This window comes from Hyaena hyaena, unplaced genomic scaffold (assembly GCF_003009895.1).
Source record: "Hyaena hyaena isolate Hyena2069 unplaced genomic scaffold, ASM300989v1 scaffold_84, whole genome shotgun sequence".
NCBI lineage: Eukaryota > Metazoa > Chordata > Mammalia > Carnivora > Hyaenidae > Hyaena > Hyaena hyaena.
Window position 1 is genome coordinate 3,663,751 of NW_024080716.1, and position 24,850 is coordinate 3,688,600.

Consider the following 24,850-nt stretch of genomic DNA (forward strand, 5'->3'; position numbering starts at 1 on the left):
AGTGTTTGGAGGTGGGGTCTTTGAGTGGTGATTAGGTCATGAGGGTGAAGCCCTGATGGATGCCCTTATAAAAGAGACCCCAGAGAATGCCCTCATTCCTTCTACCATGTGAGGACACATGGGAAGATATCTGTCTGTGAACCAGGAAGCAGGCCCTCACTGGATACTGAATCTGCCAACGACTTCTCCTTGAACTTCCTAGCTTCCAGAATTGGGAGAAATAAGTTTCTGCTGCTTATAAAACTGCAAAGACCTGTGGTATTTGGTTATAAAAGCCCAAATGGACTAAGACAACAAGAAAGGGCAATTATAGCCTCTTCCTATTCATGAACGTATTTGTAAAATTGCTATGATTCTGGCATGCGAATGTATGAAAAAAGAAGATACTAAATCATGGTAAAGGCTGATTAATCTCAGAAATATTCCCTCAATGCCATTGAAGGAAATCACTGCAAGTCTAGGATTATGTACTCTTTCAATTTATTCACGTCAAAAAGCAATAAAGGCAAGATTTGTAACTTCTTGTGGGGAAACTATTGTGAGCCTTTTCACTTTGTTCATTTTAAACAATTGATCAAGAATTAGGCCCCCAAGGTGGATATCTTTAGATGTATGAAACAATAATAATAATTATCATTATTACATAATTGCAAAAAGGATATTAAAATGAGAGAGAAGTTTTAAAACCCATAAAACAATGGTAAACCAAAATGATCATTAGTGCCTGTTGGTTAAAGTAATAAGCCACTGATTGAGGAATAGTAAAATTAATTATGACTTTATATTTAAAATGTAGAAGTAAAATTATAGAATAATAATAAAAAAGCAGGAGTGTTCATTTTTAAATTATTCTAAAGATACCAATTTTTTTCCCTAAGGAATAGGTAGTTGCTCTAGATTTTGTTATAAAAAAATGATTGTGTGTGTGTGTGTGTGTGTGTGTGTGTGTGTAAGTGGAGGATAACTGAAATAGAAAATGAAAAGAGAATAAAAAAGTAAAAGGGAGAGGGAGAGGGAATCGTACAGGGAGAAATAAAGAAAAGAGAAAAGAAAAGAAAGACCTATACCATTGAAACTAGAAGAAAAAAAGGATATATGGGAATTTTCTTCACGTCCCCTTCATTCTTTCTGTATTTTATTTTTTCATAGATACAGCAGGGACATGCATTTGCTGCATGTCAATAAGGGACATGCAGTTAATTATTATTGTAAGATAGATGGGGAAATAGACTGGTAATATAGTTAGGAGCAAATTATGGAAGGTCTGGTGTGATCATCTTAAGAAGATGAAACTTTCATCAAGAGTCAATAGATTGCCACACCGTGGTTACAAAGTGGGAAGAAATTTTAACAGATGTCCAGTTTAGAAAGATAATCCTGATGACAAAGGGGTGATAGATTAGAGATATCTTGAAGTTGGATAGAAGGATATTATAAAGTTTCAGGCAAGGTATGATATAGACCTAAATTAAAATGTTAAGAATGAGTCAAGCAAAATGGACAAATGTCAAAAATTTACTTTCAAGGGCTCATTTTCTTAATTTCTCTCTTGCATGATAACATTTACAGAATGCTTCGTAGCACAGGGGTCATCCTCTATGCATTTCCTCTTTTGCAGTCTAAGGCATGCTATTTGATTATTATCCATAATACATCTAGATACATCAAACTTCCAGCCGCCTTTCTAGAAAGCTGAGTCTTGTAGTTGGCAAAAGAAAGATTACAGGTAAGTGCTTTCTAGCATCAATTCCTATCTTTTAGAGATATGCAGGGTCTTTTTTTCAAGAGCCTGAAACTTTTCTGCCGAAGAGATTAGCAATCACTGTAAAGCTTTGCCCAGTAAGTATGTTGTATCCAGTATCAATAGAACTCTATATCTGGGGTATAAAGTAACTGCCTTGGCTGAAATCCACCCAATTTTGTTTTCCATCCAAATATGTGTTGTAATAAACTTCAATAAATTTGTAATGTTGTTAAATTCATCTCAGAACCACTGAATGAAATCACAGGCTACACAGATAGGTCTGGAGAATACATTTATTTTGTAAACCAAATGCAGCAAATGTTTCTTTTTCCTCTTCACTATGAAGTTGGGGCAATAGGGAATTGTTCTCAATTATATTAGGATTCTTTTCCATATAAATTCCCATGGTATGTATTAGAGAGGATTAAAAAACATCTGTTAAAGGGAGAAAAAAAGAAACATGCTAAATTAATCAGAAGTAAAATAGGGATGACCCATCAGATCATCTGGTCATTTCTTTCCACACCTGAATCCACAGAGATTTTAAGTCCACATTTATTTGCACAGCAATCACAAAGTCTACATGTATTTTATAAACATTACCTTAATTTTACTAAAAAGCACATAATATATATTTTTGACTTTTGAAAAATATGCTTCTTGTAGTTTGCCTTTTAGAAGCTATAAGAGTCAAAACATTGATCAAAAACTTGAGTATACATATTTAAAAGGCATCCTCTGAGATGACTGATAAATGCATTTTTTATGACACTGGGCTTTATAACAGATCATCAAACTCTTATTGACTAAATTCACAAGGTTGGTCAATGGGTAATTTGTTAACTTATGTAATCTGTGATAAAGCATTTTAAGTAGCCAGCTTATATTTAGACTCAAGGCTAGCTTACAGATGATGCTGAATTAATTTTAACATATTCAGGGCATTTAGTTTTCCTATAGAAAGAAAGATGAATACCTGTGCCCAAATTCTGCACCTACACTCATGGATGTACACATGAACGCGTGTGAGCACACACCTATAAACACACACACACACTCACCCACCCTAACCAGGGTTGATTCAATCTCTTTCGCCCTTTTGCTTTCTCTTTCCTACCTTATGGTGTTGTCACAGTATCATAAAATTTGCTTCTGTAAATACTGCTTTGCTGTGTTACCCCTGGGTCTTCAGTTAATGTATTATTTCTTTAGAATTTTTAATAATGCTGATTAAGCCTAGAAGACATTCTGCCCTTGTCTAGAAAATGAATTAGTGTAAACTAGAGAACTACTTTATTTTTCTTATCTCGAGATCCTTGGGAAGATGGGGCATCTATCATAGCAGAAGTCTCTGTTCTGTGGTAATGAGAAAAAAAGAGACCAAGAGGAAGAATGGATCAGAATCCCGGGAAACAGGGCCATGACAAACCTTTCCCTATGAGGTGTCAGTGTTATTGATAGCTTCCTTGAAAATCCCGTTCTCTGTGCTGGCTTTATAATGATGCAAAATTCTGACACCTAGTCAATTTCCCAAGCATACATCCCTATTCAAGAGAATGCACTCACTGGTTGATCCGGGTATACACACACATTTATTACCTCCAAGTCCCAGATGTTTTCTACTGTACCAATGATTTCAAACTTACTAGGGCAAAAAGTTCAAAGCTCTTGTCAAGAGTTTTCTGTATTCGAAAAAACATACATTAATATACTGCATGCTTTTGTGTATTACTTTTAAATGTATTTGGATGCCACATGCAATTAATAAAATAAAAAATTACTTAAAGCATTGCTAAACACATAGCAGTATGTTTAACTGCATGGTTTTAAAAAACAATACACGGTAAAAGTACGAACGACTTTTTTCTTGAATATTTTAAGTATAAGGCCCCTCTTGGAGCACCCAGGTAGCCCAGTTGGTTGAGCATCTAACTTCAGCTCAGGTCATGGTCTCCTGGTTCATGAGTTTGAGTCCCACATCAGGCTTGCTGCTGTCCATGCAGAGCTGGCTTCTGATCCTCTGTCCCCCTTTCTGCCCCTCCCCAGTTTGCACACTCTAATGCTCGCTCTCTCTTGCTCTCTCTCTTTCAAAAATAAATAAACATTAAAAAATATTTTAAGGCCCCTCTTGCCGGAAAACATTTGGAATCATTGCTATGTATCATCTTATAATAGCAGTTAATCCTATTTTGCAGCTTTTAAAGTTGACTGCGTTTTGCAGTGTTGCCTCATCAGGACCCACATAACCCATTTTGCTGCTCTTATTCACTCACAACCATTTCTTTTAAGTTCAGAACAATCAAAGACATTAACCTGTCTGAGTCATCCATCTTGAAGAAATTCCATTTAAGAAATGATCTCTAAGATACAGGATTTTTGTCCAAAAGCAGCACCTTCACTACTGTACCCCAAAGCATGTGACACAGAATAGAATAATAGAATAATAATAATAATGATGATGACTGATCGACAACTCTTCAAGGTCTCCTTCAAATATTTATGTGCCTTAAAATCTTTGAAACAGGGAGTCAGAATATTGTGGTAATTTTAATGTCTCTGTTACTAACTCACAGTAGTAGTAGTAGTAGTAGTACTAAAATAATAACTATTAAAAAAACTCACAGTAGTACTAGTAATAGTAGTAACAATAATAATGTAAAATTAACAGTTTTTGAGCAATTGCAGCATGGCAGTCAAGATTATAGTATTTTTCTGGGTTTATAATGCAAATTCATATCAGCTCACTTTCTGTAACAGTGACCTTATAAGGGGCGAGATTTGGTTACATATGAAAAGGATTGATTTGGTTTTCTAAAGCTTACCTTACAGAGAAGATGAGGTACATTTTTTCCTCTGGCAATAACCTCTAGGAAGCTATGTGCAAAAGGTAAATTTTTGGCACCAGAACAAAGGATCACTAATGGTGGCAGAGCTAAAATTAGATTGTAATAAGAGTAACTTGGAGAGCTGGAAATCTCAATGGTCAGGGAGTTAGCACTAAACCACCCTTGTCTTCAGAGTTCACTCTGCAGCTTCAGATATACTACATTTGAATATGTTAGCCTTGGTGGCTCAGTGGGTTAAGCATCTGACTTCAACTCCGGTCATGATCACACAGTTAGTGAGTTCAAGCCCCATGTCTCCAGCCCTATGTCAGGCTTTGTGCTGACATCTGGGAGACTGAAGCCTGCTTCAGATTTGTGTCTCCTTCTGTCTCTCTGACCCTCCCCTGCTCACCCTCCATCTCTCTCTCAAGAGTAAATAAATACAAAAAAAAAAAAAAATTAATAACTTGGCCTTTCCTGACTCTGAAGCTAATGTGTAGAAGAAGGAAATTCATAATATAACAAACAGATCAAAGCAGTAATTGGACATTTTTATTTTAATTAAAGAGAGATGTATATATTAGATATTTCAAAACTGTTTGAAAAGTGATAAAGTGAAAAGTAAAAGTACCACCCATTGGACCTGTCATCCTACTTCATTGAGGTCACTATTTTATTTGAGATATTCTCTCTTTTCCCCACTCTGTTCACATATATGAAAAATATATAAATACACACAGAAGAAAATCAAAATATGAAATTAAAAACGTGTTTTATTCATTTAAAATATGTGTTGGATATTTTTCCAAGTCAATATGTAGAAACTGATCTCATTGTTTAAGGCTGCGTGATATTACATTGCCTGGATGGGTCATGAATGCCATTGTTGCAGCATTCTCACAGAGAGTCATGACACTGAGGCTTTTCTTTCCAGGAAGCAACTTTATTCGTGCCAGCACTGCTCAGTTGGGTTTGTACCCAGAGACCTGAGTGGCCCACATCACATGGCATAGTTTTTTTAATGTATTTTTTATTTCTTTGCCTCCCATATATGGTAACACACATACACATGCAGTCTGATTCAGTTTACAAGGCCATGGGGAGTATAGGCACCTAGGTGTATATCTAGGTGACCTTGAAGTCTTCTCTCCTCTTTTTCTCTTTCCTTAGGGAGGGGTCCCTCCCACACCATAATTAAATTAATCAATTTAATAGTGAAAGACATTGTGCTGCTTTCAGCACAACATTGCTACAGCAAACATTCTTATCATTCTTACCAATGTCTGCAAGTGCACTCAGGTGATAAGTTTCTGAAAGTGGAATTGCTGTGTCAGAACCAATTCATCGGTGAATACTATCAAACTCCAAAAATTTTACCCATCAGGCTAAGTTAAATTGTGTTTTTATTATATTACTAACTTTCATTTTTTTAACTGCTAATGTTGGTGAAGTATTAATATTCCATGTGAATAGTGAAGAATTATTCAGTTCATTCATGTTCATTACCATAGAAACTCATACAATAAAAGGTAGCAAGCAGTTTTCGCTGAAAAAATGGCGAGAATAAGCCTGAACATGCCACACTTTCACCAACTTAAAATTGTTTGCTCTCAAAGATGCCATTATGAACTTCTTTTCCTATAGATCTTGACATAAATGAGATTATCTGTAGACTTTTTAAGAACCAATGTTGTAAAGATAAAAATACTCTCCAGAAAGAGACAAATAAAAGAGAAATATGTAACCAGTAGGTTTAGTGGAACTTTATCACTTAAGGTTTGCGCTCAGAGGGGCTCATCCCAGGTATAATTAAATACTCTTTATGTATTTATTAAGTTGAACCATGTAAAATTACCATAGTCATAGGTCAAAATGGTCACAAGACAGCAATTGCAAATGGCTCGGTCTGTTAAAATCAGTAAGGCCAGAAACTACAGCAGTGGTCAGGGTACTTTAAAAGAGGATTCTAAAATTCTACGAACTCAAATCCCATGTTCTGGGTACTAGAATTGATCCCCACTGGGCCATAATTCATACTACCTATTTGCCATTACTCATTTGTGCTTCCTGCTTAGCATTCCAATTTAATTTTCATTTGGCCAGTTGCCATACTTCTTCAAGCTTCAGAGCAAAACCCACTCCTGCTGTGGGATCTTCTGCACTATGCCTAGGCTTTAGTCCCAGATGTCTCTTCTAATCACATCTCTTCTCACTTTCTGTGATACTAAAGTAACTATGAATGCCCAGCTTGACTAAAGGGGTATCTTGGGGAGCTTGTGTGGCTCAACTGGTTGAATGACCAATTTCGGGCCCACGTCATGATCTTGAGGTTCATGGGACTGAGCCCCACCTTGGCTTTGCTCTCACAGCATGGAGTCTGCTCCGGATTCTCTCTCTTTCTCTCTTCCCTTCCACCCCTCTAAAAAATAAAGAAACATTGAAAAAAATAAAAGAGTTATCTTATAAATGGAGCCTTTATTTTCTTGTGGATGTCTTTCTATGTCCTTTTGATTTCAGCTTTTTCCTGTGATTTAAAAGAAATTTTGAATGAGTTCTTCATAGCATGAGTTATAAATCAGCTGGGAACAAAATTAATTTCTGGGAGCAGGGAATATAAGTGGACAGTACTTCAGTAACATAATGACTCCTTTGATGGAATCTTCGCATAAGTTCCAACATTTGGGTCCAGCCTCAATATAGTCACATTGGACAAAAAAACCACAGTTGCACCTGGCAAGGTCTGGGAGAACCTTCCTGCCCACGTCATGGGAACACCCTATCCCATGTTCTTAGGCAAACTATAATACCATTTACTTCATTCTCTTATGAGGATATGTTCTTCCATATCCATCTTCTTTATTTCTTTGCCTAGTCATATGCCCCAGGAAGCTGATGTCTGTGGATTGTGTCTCCTGGGCTTCCTTGTCCTCTAGCTTCTGGTTGATTTGAGCAAATAGTAGGTAACCACAAGGGAACAGAATGCCAGAGGACATACAATTTTGTATATTTATGTTCCATTCTCCCACACCTTCTGCACTCTGGGTGACGGCTTAGCAGTGCCAAAGTTCTCTACCCGCTTCTGTCATGGAACTGCTTTTCCACTGCTGTCTTTCCAGACTCTGGAAACAATATTTCTCCTCTGGTGCCTTCAGGCCAAGAGATTTTTAACATATCCCTGCTGTTTCTAGTTTGTGGGCACTTTGCCATTCCTTATCAGTTCCTTCATCCATGCACACACCTCTGTAATGTAAATGTGCCCTTTATTAGGCTCTTTTCAGTTCAACTCTTGGAATGTGCTAATGGCTTCTTTCTTGGACTCTTACTGACACAAATGAACATTTGGTATAGGTGTATGACCTAATCATTATTTTCAAGTGCTTGAACCAGAACACTATCAGTGCTATTCCAATTATGCTTAACCACAATCCTCGTGTTTTCATTTCCTAAAGTGTACATTTTCCTGAACCACATTGATTTTCCTGATGGTGGGTATTCTGTCTTGTAACTCTTTGTGCTTCTGATTCAGAGCATCTTTCATACTTGAAATATATTAAAATTATATTAAATAATGCTGACATGAAAAAAGAAGGCAATGAATTTATTCATGGTATATTTTGAAATGTATACAAATATGTCACTAATATTAAATAGGTGGATTATGAAAATAGTGACATTGACCTTTAGGGCAGAAAAGGATAGTGACTTTGAACTGACACAGTTCAAGGAAATTCAACTATGTATTTAATTAAAAACAAAACACTTTTTCCTTAAAGTCCCATTTGTTTTAAGATAATTTATGCAAATTTCAGTTTGGAAAATTTCAGAGTCTTTTAAATAGATTTTATAAAGTTGGCTTATTGCTTTCTAAATATCCAAAAGCTATTTTGTGAATGTAAAGATTGTACTGAATTTTCTTTGGATCCCTAATTATTGCTTAAGTTTAGACATCCTGCCTTCTGCGATATGCCATTTTATAAGCTCCTCATTAGCTCACAGTGCTGTGCCAGGCACTGGGAATTCAAGATGTAAGTCACAGTTCTGACATCAAGAAGTTCTAAGCCTTCTTTCCAGGATGAAGCCAGGACCCCCAACATAGCCTGAAATGGTCCAAGGGTGTCTTCTAGAAGAAGAGACCTCAATTCATATTTGAAGCATAAATATAAGTTGGTCTTCAGAATGGGCTAATAAATTGGGTGCACTTTCAAGCTATATCCTTCAAATATTTGACAACATTTCCATTCATATTGCTAAAGTGGTTAGGAGCCCAAAGTCTGGGCTCAGACTCCCAGGTTCATCTTGTGACTCTGCTCTTTCTAGCTGTGTGACATTGGCCAAGTTACTTCAACTCTATGGGCTTCAGTTTCCTCAGTTATAAAACAGGGATTATAGTAATAGCTCCAACCTCATACATATTTTATGAGGATTAAAGTTATTAATTAGAATAGTTCCTGCCACATAGTAAGTGCTAACCAGAGATGGTTGTTAGCATTTTTTTTTCCAGAAGCTGGCTAAGTACTCTGCGAGATGCTCACAGAAGTACCTACCCAGCCATTCCTCCATTGTTCTGGCCAGTCCAACTCTGTCCTGAATTTTCTATCACACAGCAAATCCAAAGTCTTGCATTTGCCTGGACTTACTGTTTTCAGAAAGCAGTTTAAAAACTCTTGTTTTTTAGACATTGCCTCTTGGGAATCCCACCCTCATTCCCATCCCTAGTATTTGGTGTTCCTTTGGACTATATCTTATTCTCTCTGGTAAATCCAAACTTTTCTTCTGCCATGTTCCAGTTTCAGTGATGACGTCGAGTTCCATACAGGTTGGGACTCCAGTGACAATCTTACAGGCCTGCTACCCAGGAGTTGGACAAATCCCATACTTTGTGTCCATGAGTCAGGGAAGTAAAAAAAAAAAAAAAGGGAGAGGGTAGGATGAAGGGGAGGGTCTTGGCATGTGAAGCAGAGGGGACTGATTTTTTTTTAAGCAGAATACTTCATTTTTTAAAAAAAAATTTAAATGTTTTTATTTTTAATTTATTTTTGAGAGAGAGAGAGAGAGTGTGAGTAGAGGAGGGTCAGAGAAAGAGGGAGACACAGAACCTGAAGATAGGCTCCAGGCTCTGAGCTGTGAGCACAGAGCCGGATGCGGGGCTCGAATCCACGAACCGCGAGATCAGGACCTGAGCCAACGTCGGACGCTCAACCGACTGAGAGACCCAGGTGCCCATTAAGTAGAATACTTCAATACTTAAGCTGGACTCCATAATCTCTTTAGATTTTCTTCTCTTTAATCCTAAGACACTCTGACAAATTTCTCTTTGGTCACAAGTGGGTAGCCCCATGTAAATGTGGGGTAATTGACCCTTAAACACATACTTGCCCTGGCATATCTCCCTAGTTTATTTTTACACCACACTGAAACCTCAGAGGGTTTTTTCTCTGACTGACCATAGAAGTCATGTATTTGTATGCATCTGGCAAGGTACAGGCTAGAATAAAAAAAAAAAAATCTCCTTCATCAAAATAAATTATTCAGGAGACAGGCTTTCATAATTCCTATTCATCTCAACTCCTATACCCAAGAGAGGTCCAGAGCAGACACTGAAAAACGTGCTCGTTAAAAGATTGACTGAATGAATGAGTCAGTCATTTCCCTCCTCCAAAAAAGTGAGACAGCCTCCCATTTTTTAGTTTATATGGAGAATTAATCTTCTCCCAAAGCCTCCAACTCAGACTGTGTTTAACACTCCATTAAACAAGGGAAAGCAAGCCTTGTCATTGCCAAAGTAGTTTGCAAAATTTCTCTTCCTACAAACGGGAAAGCAATCAAAAACAGCAAAAGGTGGAAAACATAGGTAATTATTATTACTACATAGTCCCACGCAGATTACTATTCTCCACCATGAAGAGAACAGCATGTCCTCTCACCACAAAATAGTTGAGAGCCAACATCTCGAAGCAAATATTGCCCCATCAGTCAGCAACATTTTGTCAAGATTTGCATGCATATTCCCTGCCTCACAATGTGAAGCAACAGAGTAGATACTGATCAAGAAAAGGGAAGATTGTATTTTGTATCCTTTAGGTAAATATGTAATAGTGCAATTGCCAGATTGTAGGGTGGTTCTAGTTTTAGCTTTTTGAGCACCCCAATGTTTATAGCAGCATTATCAACAATAGCCCAACTATGAAAGAGCCCAAATAAATGTCCACTGACTGATGAATGGATAAAGAAGATTCAGAATATGTGTGTGTGTGTGTGTGTGTGTGTATACACACATACATATCATGGAATATTACTCAGCCATCAAAAATAAAATCTTGCCATTTGCAATGATGCGGACGGAACTAAAATGCATTATGCTAAGCAAAAAAAGTCATTCAGGAAAAGTCAAATACCATATGCTTTCACTCACATGTGGAATTTGAGAAACAAAATAAATGACTCTATGGGAAGGGGGTGGGGAGAGAACAGAGGTAAACAATCCACAAGAAGCTCTGAATGATGGAGGGAGGTGAGTGGAAGATGGGCCAGATAGGTGACGGGTACAAAGGAGGGCACTTGCTGTGATGAGCACTGGTTGCTGTATGTAAGTGATCAATCACTGAATTCTACTCCTGAAACTAATATTGCACTGTATGTTAACTAAAATTTTTTTTAAAATGTTTTATTTATTTCTAGGAGAGAGAGAGACAGCTTGAGCAGGGGAGGGTCAGAGAGAGAGAGGGAGATACAGAATCCGAAACAGGCTCCAGGCTCTGAGCTGGCAGTCAGCACAGAGCCCGACGCGGGCTCGAACCCACGAACCGTGAGATCATGACCTAAGCGAAGTCGGACGCTTAACCGACTAAGCCACCCAGGCGCACCTTGTTAACTAAAATTTAAATTAAAAAGAGGAAAAAGAAAAAGAAGGCCCAGGAGTTAGGCTTAGTTTTAGAAAGTAAACTACAAGTACATAAGCAGCATTATTGCTGCAAAAAATATATGAGTAAAATTTGCACAGGAAGCATCATGTCTTCTCTAAAGATGCCAAAAAGATATCAATAATCATAACAGAAATACATAGTGTTATCCATATGCCACATGATGTTCTAATAGGTTTACAGATATTAAGTTATTCGCTCTTCATAATATGTGACGAACTTCTATTCTTACCACCCCTGCCCCTTTACAAATGATACAACTGCAGCAAAAGTGTTTAGAAACTGTCTCAGCATCTCACAACTAGTAAGCAGCAGTCTATCTACACACCCAAGCATTTTGGTCCCGTGTCTGTGCACTTAACTACTATGCTACAGAGGAAATAAACATGATATGATACTTAATAAATTAATAAATTATCATAAATATAATACTCAAGCTTTAGGAAGCAGATTTTACCTCTGAAACTTCTGAACTAAACTAATTGATGATGTTCTAACTTGAGCTCCTAGCAAATCAATTTAATAAATATAATGTGCCAGCACTGTGGAATTTCACAGTGATGGATAAGGAACCATCTTTGGGCTAACAAATGCACAATGAAACACAGAGGCAGGTGCGTATAACCAATGGTAACGAGACTCAGATTAAATAAATGTCATAACAAAAATATTTTGTAATGTGGGAAGGAGGTCAGTGTTAGAAATAATGGCAGTAGGTTCAGAAGCATTTTATTGAAAATTATATTTATCTAAGACTAATTCTTTTCCTAACTAGCAATCTGACCTTATATGTTACCTGAATAAAGAAAATTCCTTTACCCCCATTTATTTCCTTTTTTTTTTTTTTTTTTTTTTTGGTTATTTGGGAAATAAGGGAATAGCTGTGTGATTCCGTAGTTTCTACTGAGAAAGAAAAAAAATGGCTTCTGGGGAGGAAAATTTTTATGATTACAATAGAAAAAACTACCTGCAGAACCTTCTCCTCTTAAACAAGTAATTTTTTCATAAAGTTTTTGTTTAGACCACGTCAGCATCTTCCAAAGGAAATAGAGAAACACACCAATTCTAGAAATATACCATTGATCCTTGACTAGCATGGGTTTGAATTATACAGACGCACTTGTATATGGATATTTTTCAATACAGTACAGTACTGTAAATGCATTTTCTCTTATGATTTTCTTTTTTTTTAATCTTTATTTACTTTTGAGAGAGAGCACAAGTGAGGGAGAGTCAGAGAGAAAGAGAGAGACAGAGGATCTGAAGAGTGCTCCTTGCTGATGGCAGAGAGCCCAGTGCAGGGCTTGAACTTCCCAGACTGTGAGATCATGACCTGAGCCCCATTCCTTATGATTTTCTTAATATTTTTTTCTCTAGCTTACTTTATTGTAAGAATACCATATATAATACATATAAACATACAAACTATGTGCTAATTGTGTTGATAAGGTTTCTGGTCAACAGTAGGCTATAAAAGTAGTTAAGTTTGGGTGAAATCAAGAGTTATGTATGGATTTTCACTGCTTGGGGATTGGTGCCCCTTACCCATACATTGTTCAAGGGTTAACTGTATAGTGTCAGACAGAGGACTCATAAAACTTTGATAAGCAGCAAACCTCCCTTGGCAGAAATATAGTTCATCAGATCTAGGTCACCATTTAGAATTTGAAAATTCTGCTTTCTTTTGCATTAATCCCACTTCCAATTTCTACAGGTTGTTTACCAATGTCTACCAAAAAAGCTTGAGAAATTGAAGTCTACAGAGTATTCAGAATACATAACATTTTCAGACTCTCCTTTTTCTGTAGACAAGATTACTCTTTCCTATTAATTAAAAGTTGTTATTTGGATAAAAAAAATGAAACAAAACAAAAAAGCTTCAGTTTCTTAAGAATCATGAATAGTGGCACCTGGGTGGTTCAGTCAGTGAAGCGACTGACTCTTGAATTCGGCTAGGTAATGATCTCGTGGATTTGTGAATTCAAGCTCCATGTGGGGACCCAAGATGCAGAGCTTGCTTGAGATTCTCTCTCTGTCCCTCCCCCATTTACACACTCATGTGTGCTCATACTCTCTTAAAATAAACTTAAAAACAAAGAATCATAGATATACATCACAATGTATTTCACTTTTCTAGAAATTTGGCAACTGGGATTTCAAGAACTTACCCAGACCATATATTATCTTTGTCATTTAAAAACCAATTCAATAATATTGGAAACTCACAAACGGTCATAACAAACATTTGGGTTATTGGACACAAAGCATAGCACAACAGGAAATGTTTCTCAGTAAGTAAAGTCATACTTTTTTCAACCTAGAAAAAAAACCAACAATGATGGTAATATTTTATTTTCGGATAAAAATTTATCACCTAGAAAATACTTCCACTTGTCTAGTTTAATATTTTTGGTAAATTTGGCATGGTAGCTATTATCACTCCCATTTTACAAAAGGAGAAACCGAGGCACTGAAAGAGTAAGCGCCCAAGGTCATACAAAGAACATAAGATACCATGTTAAGACCAGAATAAACATCTGACACATCACTTTCTTTCCACTATACATGAAATCTCCACAAAAATGAAAATGAGACCAATAGGCAATCCATGATTGTTTTCCTGTCCCCCTAGCCATCTGGGATGGAGCCAAACCTTAAATCCACTCTTATTCTATTTATCATTTTACTTAAATGAGTCTTGCCAAGAATGCTAGATAAGTGTTCTGTGAAAATAACTAATCGATAAAGCAATGTGGATAATCAAGAGAACTGGCAGTTTGCCCAGTAGTTATTGCAATAAGTGGCAAGTTGGAACAGACACACTGCCTATGCCCAGGAATATAGGTGAAGTTCTGTGATAGTAAACTATAGTGGGACCAGCTTTCTGAGAATGACGTTATGGCTGGTAGGTTCCCATGGGAGGCATGACTTGAAATGCGAATGAAGGAAAGTTTCAAATGCAGAGTATGGAATCAAGAGATGAAGACTAGTAGCCTTGGCTTTTCTCTATTGTATCTATAAACTGTGAAAATCCAGTCTTTTATCTGCAATTGTTGCCTCTACTACCAGCGAAGATTCTGCCCTGCCCTTCAAAGTCTCCAAATATTTTGAGAAATCTATCACAATTGGTTTTAACATTGTTTATGTCATTCAAATGTCACAGAGAATCATATAAGAAAATTTGACAGATTTGTATCAGGAAACTAAAATTTTCATTCCCAAGTTTAAGGAAGCTGTCTTCTATGTGATCTTACATTACTAGGTCTCCCCCAACCCCTCACCCCCCACCCCGGCTAAGCAGAAGAAAAACCTGGAGGGAGCAAGTATAGCCATGATTATTTTGATACTTACCTTTTGAGTCTTGACCTCAGTCAGAACTCCTACAAACAGACTCCGAGGAAGAGATTTGCATGCAGGGAGTTTATTTGGAAGGAATCTAGGGAATAACAATAAAAGAAAGTGAAGAGACAGAACGAGACGTCAGATTTGTCATGTAGTTTCCAGAACTATGTGGAGCTTGGAGCTAAAGTAACACTTCAGATTTGTCCCAGACTGAGGAAGGAGGCCAGGCTTTTGTCACTCCCCATCAAATTGTTGGCTGAATTTTCCCCAAGAAGGGGCCATAAACCTGGGGAAGTATATCACATCTGAAAATAGGTTCTCCATGATGTGGTTGGTATTATTACCTGGGGAAACTTTGAAGAGAAAGAAGGGAACGAATGACAGCACTCACTTCTGTAGATACTCCTGAGGCTGCAACTAAAATTCATGACCTCCAAATCTCATTCTGACGTCGTTTCCTGGTCTGGGTGCCCTTGGATCTCAGAACTAAGCCATAGATTTGCATGTGAAAGTCTTATTAAAAAGGGCTCTTGTGTAAAACACCAATAAGAACCATGTACAACTCACAGAAATACATAATCCAGTATGGTGGTTGAAAGAAAGAAAGATTCAGAAGAGGTGATACATGATCTAAATAGGAATCTCTTAGTGACAGTGAAAAAAATGGAAGCGAGAAAGGCATCTTGAGAAGAGTGACCATCGTACAAAAACAAAAAACAAAAATCGCAGACATGTGTATGGGAATCTCAAACATTGGGTGGATATTGCTGGAATGTAAAGTGTGAGTCAAAAAGTAGTAAAATATGAGGTTGGATGGTGGTGCAAGGGTCTGAATGATAGAAGTTTATAGGTCAGGGAGTGAAATGATGAAAATTGCATGTTTGATCTGGCAACTTTAGAAAGAGATTTAAGAGGAACTATATCAGATGCAAGGAAACTAGGGGACATAAATGCATTCTCATCTCTCCCATGTAATCAATTTTATCGCCTTTTCACTTTTGTGATTCTATTCTATCCAAGTTTGCTGGGAATAGTCATTTGCTTGTTTTCCTAAAATTTCTAAGACTACTTCCTTTATCCACTTTGTTTTAATTCAAAAGTCTACAGATAATTGTTGATAATTTCTTTTATACTAGGTAGTGTGCGAGGTGCTGGGGAATTGATGAATACAAACTTCATTTTAGGAGGGCATTTTAACTTTGACCATACTTTGTTGAACTATTAACTCAAAATTTACTAGTGGCAAATATAAAAACTCAATCAGACTCTCTGAAGCATTTTATACTTCTGGCTTTCTTTTTTAAAATAATTTTGTAGTTGATAAATTAGAGATGCAACTCTATTATTTCTAAATTAACTCTTGGAATAACAATAATATAAAAATAAATAATAATACTACAACGTACAACAGAAAAACTCATACAGGAGAGCAATGAGAAACACCTCATTAGTGCAAAATGGCAGAAAAGGAGGAAAAATAAAACAGAGAAAAACATAATGCAGAGAGAAAAAGGCTAGACACAAACAAAATATTGTGTATAATTCCATTTGTATAGTGTTTAAGAATAGGCAAAACTAATCTATGATGCTAGAGGCCAGAATAATATCACCCCAGGGGCAGGGGCTGTATTCAGCTGAGATGCAGCATAAGGTAATCTTAAGCACCGTCTTTATCTCTCTGCTGGTTACATGGGTATATACATATGCAAGAATCATATTTCTTAACCCTTAAGGTATGTACCCTTTGCATAGGTTACACTTAAATTAAAAAAAAAAAAAAAACCAACTTGTGAATGAAATAAAAAATTTTCTAGATGAAAATAGTATCTTTTCTTTCCTCCATCCAGTATAGGCTTAGATAGGCAAGTTTCTATGCTTATCTATGTTAAAGCATCAGACTTTCACTAACCCTTGGGATCCTGGCTTTATGTGAGGGGTCACCATGGTCATTCCGTCATCTGCCCCTATACCAAGTGTATTCATTCAAATGTCCCCCCGCCCAAGGTTTGGCAGACACCCTCAGTGTCAGGGCAGACAGGGCGTCTGTCTGTGTCTCAGAGTTCTTGTGGTTGGTTGGTTCTTATGTTGCTTCTCATATTCCTATCGACATGCCACCTTAAAATGAGTGTTATGGATGGATGGATGTTTCAAGTATATATTTTATCCAACATTTTAGTTGTTTCATTCAGGAGGGTTATTCCGGATATCTAAATTCACAGTCTGATAAGAAATGCAAGTGTCTCTCTAGCATGAATTTATTTACCTTCTGTGCTTTAGACCTATTGGGTGTAGAATCAAATCACCTGAGTGGGAGGCTTGTCACTTGTTGATCTCCTTGATCCCTGGACCAAGTCTCATTATTCTGCAGATGCCACCAGCATCCAGGCTCCAGCTCCTCACCTTTCCATCATTCCAACCACCCCAAATCCAGGACCAGATCTAATATTGTTAACTGGATCCGTTGAAAGAGATAGGGGCATGACAAGTAACTATATTATTTTTCTAATGATGTTTTTCTCTTTCCCTTGATTTTTAAATAAGTTTCTTATTAGATTTAATCCAGTTTGTGCATAAATGCAAGGTTTTCTTACTCAAATTTTATTCAAATGTTGACAGATTTTACCCCTTTTAATCAGCTCATTAATAGTTTTTTCCCAGAAGTCTTCATAATTTTATTAACAACACTTTATTTTGCTACTTAAAAAAAAAAACCCTGTCATTTATTTATACTCTGAATTTCTTGAATTAAAAGTCATATTTGGAGTTTGTTTTTAAAAAATATTTGTTACATGTGCTCAACTCTGTGGAAGTTTAACATCTCGTTTTATTAATAATGAAGTTGGATGCAGTTTTACCCTGTTAGCTTAAAATTCACTAGTAGATTCTAATTGGCTTTGGTTAGGAGCTAAACCAATAGGAATGATCAAGAACTGGAATGTAAAAGATACTTCACCTAAAAATCTAGAGGCTGTGACTTATTACAGTCCAACAGTAAATGACCAAGTATGGTAGAGGATTCACTAAGAAATCTAAGAGAGTTGTGCCTAAGAGAAATATTTAAAATATTGGGCTGATGTGGCCAGCTATTAAAAATCTATGCATAAGACACTCCAAAGGAAAGCCAGTTTTCCAATAAATAAAACCAGCAAACTATCATTTGGTAATTGCCTCAGGGTAGCATCAATACTGGAGACAGAATAGTTGTTCCTGCCTGGGAACTACCTTTGCTGAGGAAAGCAGCTCTCAAACCAACAAGAGCCATTGGGAACATTTCCAGTGCCATCAGGGCCACCAACACATGCCAGTACCTAGCAAAACTATTACTAGGGCTGAAAAAGTTGGTTTCTTAATACTCTTTTGCCATGAAGAGAAGGTAGCAATTTTCTTCTAGGAAATGCAATAGGGTTGAAGGATTACAAAGTGAGCAATATTTCAAGTGACCTTTAATTATAATTAGCCTCTTAGACCCAGCAGATATTTTGCCCTCACAAAATTCACGGACTTCAAAATGGCCCTTTATGAAGTTGGTTTTACTTCATGATAATCCTGTGGTGTAGAATTAATTTATTTAATGTCTACATGACTAAACAGTGGGCTGTGACTTACCTAAAAATTGAGACCAAGATGTGACAGAGCCAGGACATGAACCAGTTTTTTCCAAATCCAGCTTCAGTGGTTTATGTGATATAAAGAAGAAAAGAGAAATTGTGAAAATATATCATTAGCTTCCTGACCTAAGGAAAGTAACTGCATGTATCTGGTTGTGAAAGAAAGGGAGAGAGAGAGAGGAAGAGAGAGAAAAGGACAAAAGAAGAGGGAGGAAAGGGAAAGGAAGAGAGGGAAGGGGAGGGGAGGAAGGGAATGAGAAGAGAACAGAAGGGAGGGAAGAAAAAGGAACAGTGGAAAATAAACATCCTAAATTCTTAGTTAACATCTTGAAAGGTAGTATGGAAAATCCAATTTAAGAATGAAGTCTCTAGGGGTGCCTGGGTGGCTTAGTCGGTTGAGCGTCCGACTTTAGCTTAGGTCATGATCTCGCGGTTCGTGGATTCGAGCCCCGCGTAGGACTCTGTGCTGACTGCCAGCTCAGAGCCTGGAGCCTGTTTCAGAGTCTGTGACTCCCTCTCTCTCTGACCCTCCCCTGCTCACGCTGTCTCTCTCTCTCTCTCCTAGAAATAAATAAAAATATTAAAAAAAAAAAAAGAATGAAGTCTCTAGAACATGACTTGCTAGAATCTACATATCAAATTGCACAATCTTGGGCAATTTATTCATCTCCCTGTGAATCAATTTCATACATGAAAATGGGGACATAGAGTTACAAAGTTTAAATGAGTTCACTGCATAAAGCAAATAAAAGAGCACCTGGTACATAGTGTCCTGTACATATTATTATCATGGATGAAGCTGATAATTTTGTAATACACCCTCAAAAAGAATATGACTTTTATTATTCATGTGTGTAGTAAAAATCATGGCCTATTGGAATGTTATGTTGAACTCCCTTCAGATTACAGCATAGCTTACATAATGTGTTACAAAGAGTATAAGGCAATAATCTCATTTGAAAGAATGATATGAATGAGAGCAAGTGAAGCTATTTGTCAAATGTCATAGGATAGGGTAAATCATCTAGTTTCTCCATAACCTGAATAAAAGAGACTATGAGTGCATTCAGCCCTATTTGATCTGATTTTGTACTCACAAAACAAAATTCCAGTTATTGATCCCATTCCACATGTTGATTGAAAATGAGAAGGTCACTTCTTGGGTAATAGATAAGAGTTTTTCAGGTACTAGACTAGTTTTGGGTTTTTTCCCAATTATTATGGTTTATAATTACTTAGCATTTAGCTTATCAGTCATTCTTCTGGAAGGTGGTTCAGTCTAATTCAACCCTCCAGATTCTGGTTCCCTGTGAGTGAATTTTGAACCAGCAGAGCAGAGAGACCACATCTGGACCATAGTCACCTCATTAAATACCATCAGTGTATCTGGCCCATTCTGCAGGAACCAGCCATTTCAAAGATCAGACCCATCCACACATCCCTTTAAATAAAATGTGACTAGTATATTTATAGTAACCACTCTCCATTCACATTATCTAATAATTCTCATGACTTTTTATCTCATTGCTCGATTGAAATATTTATGAAGAAATAGGTCACAGACCAAAAGAAAGAGAAAAAGGCATGATCACACAAGCAACAAAAGGAAAACAGCTATTTTGGACTTCATTCAAATAAAAAAGTTTTGTCCATTGGAGGACAGTAACAACAGAGTGAAAAGATAATCCAAGGAATGAAAGAAAATATTTACAAATCACATATCTGATAAGGGTTTAATATCCAGAATTTAAAAACTCTTACAACTTAACAAATAAAACATTCTGATTCAAAAAATGGGCAAAAGACTTGAAAAGATATTTCTCCAAAGAAAATTACAAATGACCAATAAGCACATAAAAAAATACTCAATGTCATTAATCATTAGGGAAATGCAAATCAAAACCACAATGTGACCACGTCACACCCATTAGGATGGCTAAAATGAAAACAAACAGACAAAATCAAAGAACAAATATTGACCAGAATGTGGAGAAATTAGAACCCTCAGACATTGCTGGTGAGAATGTAAATATATGCAACTTCTGTAGAAAACGGTCCATCAGTTTTTCAGAAAATAAAACAGTGTATTTTCCTATCATCCAGCAAATTTACTTCTGAGCGTGTGCCCAAAAGAACTGAAAGCAAGGATTCCACAGATATCTGACTACTCAGTCATTGTAGCAATCTTCACAATAGCTAAAACATGGAAGCCACCCAAGTAGATAAACAAAATCTGGCTTATACATGCAGTGAAATATTATTCAGCCTTAAAGGAAATTCTGATACATGTTACAACAGGGATAAACCTTGAAGACATCATGAAATAACCAGTCATAAAAAGACATGACATTGCGCTCATGGGAAGTACCTAAAATAGTCATTCTCATAGAAACAGAAAGCAGAATGGTGGTTGTCAGTGGCTGAAGGAAGAGGGAATGGGGAGTTAGGGTTTAATGAAAGACGGTTTCAGGTAGGGAAGATGAAAAACACTGGTGGTTGCACAACAATGTGAATGTACTTAATGCCATAGAACCATATGCTTTAAATTGTTTTAATGTTTTATATTCCTGAGAGAGAGAGAGAAACAGAGAGAGTGAGGGGGGGGGCAGTGTGAGCAGGGGAGGGTCAGAGAGAGAGAGAGAGAGACTGAGAGAGAGAGATACAGAATCTGAAGCAGGCTCCAGGCTCTGAGCTGTCAGCACAGAGCCCGATGCAGGGCTGGAACCCACAAACTGTGAGATCATGACCTGAGCCGAAGTCAGACATTTAACGGGCTGAGCCACCCAGGTGCCCCTAGAACTATATACTTTAAATGATTAATGTGTTATATTTATTTTATGACAATTAAAAACAGTAAAAAGTTTTAAAAGTCAGGATCAGAGAGTGAAGGACAATTCACATGGCCCACCTCTCCCACCAAAATAATAAAAAGCAGAGAAATGAGTTAATAGTGCTTGATTCATGCACTGATGAGGGGAACAAAAAGAAAGAAAGGGAAAAAGAAACAAAAAACGAAAACTACTACCTTAACCAGAAATCTGTGTCTCTTGGTATATTCCCCTTGCCCCTTGTCTCTCGGCCGTTCCTCTTGACAAGATTTCTATTGTACTTTATATCCAACAAGGGCTCAGAATGCACTAGTGATTCAATAAAAGTTTAATAAAGAAATGTTCCTATGTACCTGGGTCTGTGCTTTCTGCTGTAAAATAACTACAATCAACAGTGTGTAATATGGTGATCTTCTCAGAGGGAATATTATTGTTCTGTATGTGGTAGAGTTAACTTGAATTATTAACTTCTTTCCTGCTGCCTGCTTTTTTTTGACAGGGTAGATTCCTCAAAAAGCATGTGAAAATCTGCTATTCTGAGAGTTAACACCCCATTTGACACATGAGTTTAATCCAAAGTTATTCTAGATCAATTGCCATTAGTACCTTTATGATGGAAGTTCCTAAGAAAAATCAGATGACGTCTAGAATTGATTTTGTGGCCAGGGCTCTGAGTCATGGGATCTAATAAAACAAAAACATTCTGATATTTATTCTTAGGATCTAAATCTGACATGGTGTCACATTTAATATATAAATCTAAACAGCAATATTTCTGGCTGTATATATATATATGCATGAATATACAGAGAAAAGTGACAAAGGATGACTCATTCATTATACGATGATCTTTTTTTAGCTTAGGTGTCAAGAAACAACAAATTTTCAGTTTATGTATTTTCCCATAGGAAGGAAAAAAAAACTACCTAAAATACCACAAAAAGTTCCTGAAAAGGTTTTTCTTTCTCATTCGTGTCTAGCCAACTCATCGGGCATATACTTCCTGATTATTCTTTCTGAAGCCTAGCTTTGATCATGTGCTGACCTGCACAGAACCCATCAAGAATTCCCCATCGCCTGCCAAGCAAAGGCCACAACCTGATTCAAACAGTACAGCACTTACATCAGTCTGCGTATTTCTTTTTCAAGCTGTCCTGTTTGAATATTATTCCTTATTCATCTTCCCTGCTAAGTAGAACTACCAACCTTCCTGACTAAACCCTAAAATTTCTAGTTCCCTCGACCAATTGGAATTTCTGCCTGACTGTAATACAACACTATGTATCTAAATTCCACTCTTCTACCCCTGATACATTATAATGGTCTTGCTCCAGTATAGGAAGAGGATTTATACACTCTGGTGGTCTTTCTACCACTTGTTTACAAATTAACACTACATACCCTATAATATTCATTAAAAGCAAATAGAGAGCAAGACAAACGTTTCAGCTTCCTAGGCATCTGGAAATCTATGTTCTACAAGATTCCATGTAAGTGTGTCTTTCTGGATGTAAAAAAAAAAAAAAAAAAAAAACTTGATGATAAAAATTATCATTGTTAGTTTGTTCCTCTAGAAATTTTGATCCTGAAAGAGTAAAAAGAAACTGTATCTACAAATACTGTTGTTTCTATATTCCACAAATAATTATTGAATACAATCCATGCAACTAAAATTATAAAGGCAATGAAAGTGATGGAAAAATATAGAGGTTATTAATAATTCCATTCTTTAGGAGTAAAGAGGCATAACTATAATACAAGGTAGAAAGTGACACATTGTAAAAGAGAAAGAGATGTCTATAGAGTTTAAAGGAAGAAGAGAGCTTGTGCGGGCTGGGAGGATCCCAGGAATTTTCATGTTAAAACAAGATGTTTCCATTTGTCTTCAGCAAATGTCAACCACAATGGAAACACATTAAGGCAGCTAAGTATAAAGCCCTTCAAGCATGAATTTGTTTCCATGGTATCAATTCTATATGTTTATATAGATTTTTTTCTTGGTCTCATGAAAAAATATTCTAATAAATCTATGAAACAAAAGCAATGAAAGCCACATTTACCACAAAACACTGATGTTCTTAAATATTAATGATTTGGAAGCTCTCTGTGTATATTCCCATCCTGAACTGGCTGTCTTTTAGACATTTGGGGAATTATTTTCAGACTCTTCTTCCTTAGAAACTACTGATGCTACATGATTGCACTGGCACAAACTCGTTTCATGAGTAGGAAGGTGCTTATTTCAGGAGCTAAGTTTGGTCTTTCATAAATTTGAAGAGCTGGAAGTAACTTCATGAATCAATTACAGTTAATCTCAGGACGTTTCTTGCCTTTAGAGGATGTCTGCAAAGACATACTCCAGAAGGTGTGTTTTCCTTTTTTTAAATGACTGTATGGAGCAGCAAAGAAATCCTGTTCAATTAATAAACTCTGGAATTGTATTGTTAATAAAGGATAAATAGACCAATATAGTAATTGTAAAAGTGAAGTAAAGCAGTAGATTAAAAAAAAAAACAACAACATGTTTATTTAGTTTCAATAAGGTTTCACAGTTTTAGGCATGGTGAACACAGCAATGAAAATAGCAAACAAGGTCCATGTGCTCCATGCATCTCATGTTCTAGATGTATGAGATATGGGTTATGGGGAGAGGGGATATAATAGGTAGGAGAGGAGGTATGATACATGTGATTAATAAATTTGAATAGTAATAGGTGCCATGAAGACAGTAATGTAGAGTGACTTGATAATGAGAATTGAAAGGGACTTTAGGTTAGGTGGGCAAGGAAGGGAGGCACATATTAGTGAAACGAAACCTTTATTTTTATATTTATTTTAAAAGCCATTCGTTATTGAGTCTGGCATTGAGAAGATGGACAAGAAGGCTGCGTTGGCACTTGCCGTGTAAGAATTGATACAGTGATAGAAGAGAAAGTGCTAAAATCCCTGGGTATAGTACGTTTACAATGCATTATGAACATCCTAAGGACTGATCTATCTTCCAGTTGGTAAGATCTTTGCATATTTAAGCTTATATTTGCATATTTAAAATGATCTCTGTTCATGTAAATTGAACTATAGGTATGAACTGAGTGTGTGAAAATGGAAAGTGGATGCTGTTTAAAAATGCAAGACAGAAAGGAAAATACAAAGCCGTTTATGGAATGCAGTGAACAGCAGTAGCAGGCCACATATGTGTTGGTTCAGTCCACATATGTGAGGCAATGAGGGGAAATCCATTCATTTATTCAGAGAATGTTTATTAAGCAAGTACTATGTGGGAGGTACCAAACTAGCTACTGGTGAACAGTAGTGAATAATAAAGTCCTTGTTTTTATGGAGCAGTCCAGTAGTGGGAGACAGACAATTAACAAGTAAGTAAAGACTGCAAGGTTGTGATGAATGCTTTGGAGGAAAAGAAAGCAGAGACAAAAGGAAAGGCAGGTCAATAAATGGTTAAACCTGTACAAAGAGTGATCAAGAGAGGCTTCTCTAAAAAGTGACATTATAGCAGAGAACTGAAGGACATGAGATAGTAAATCGTGCAAACATCTCGGGAAGAGTCAATCATCAAAGCAGAGGA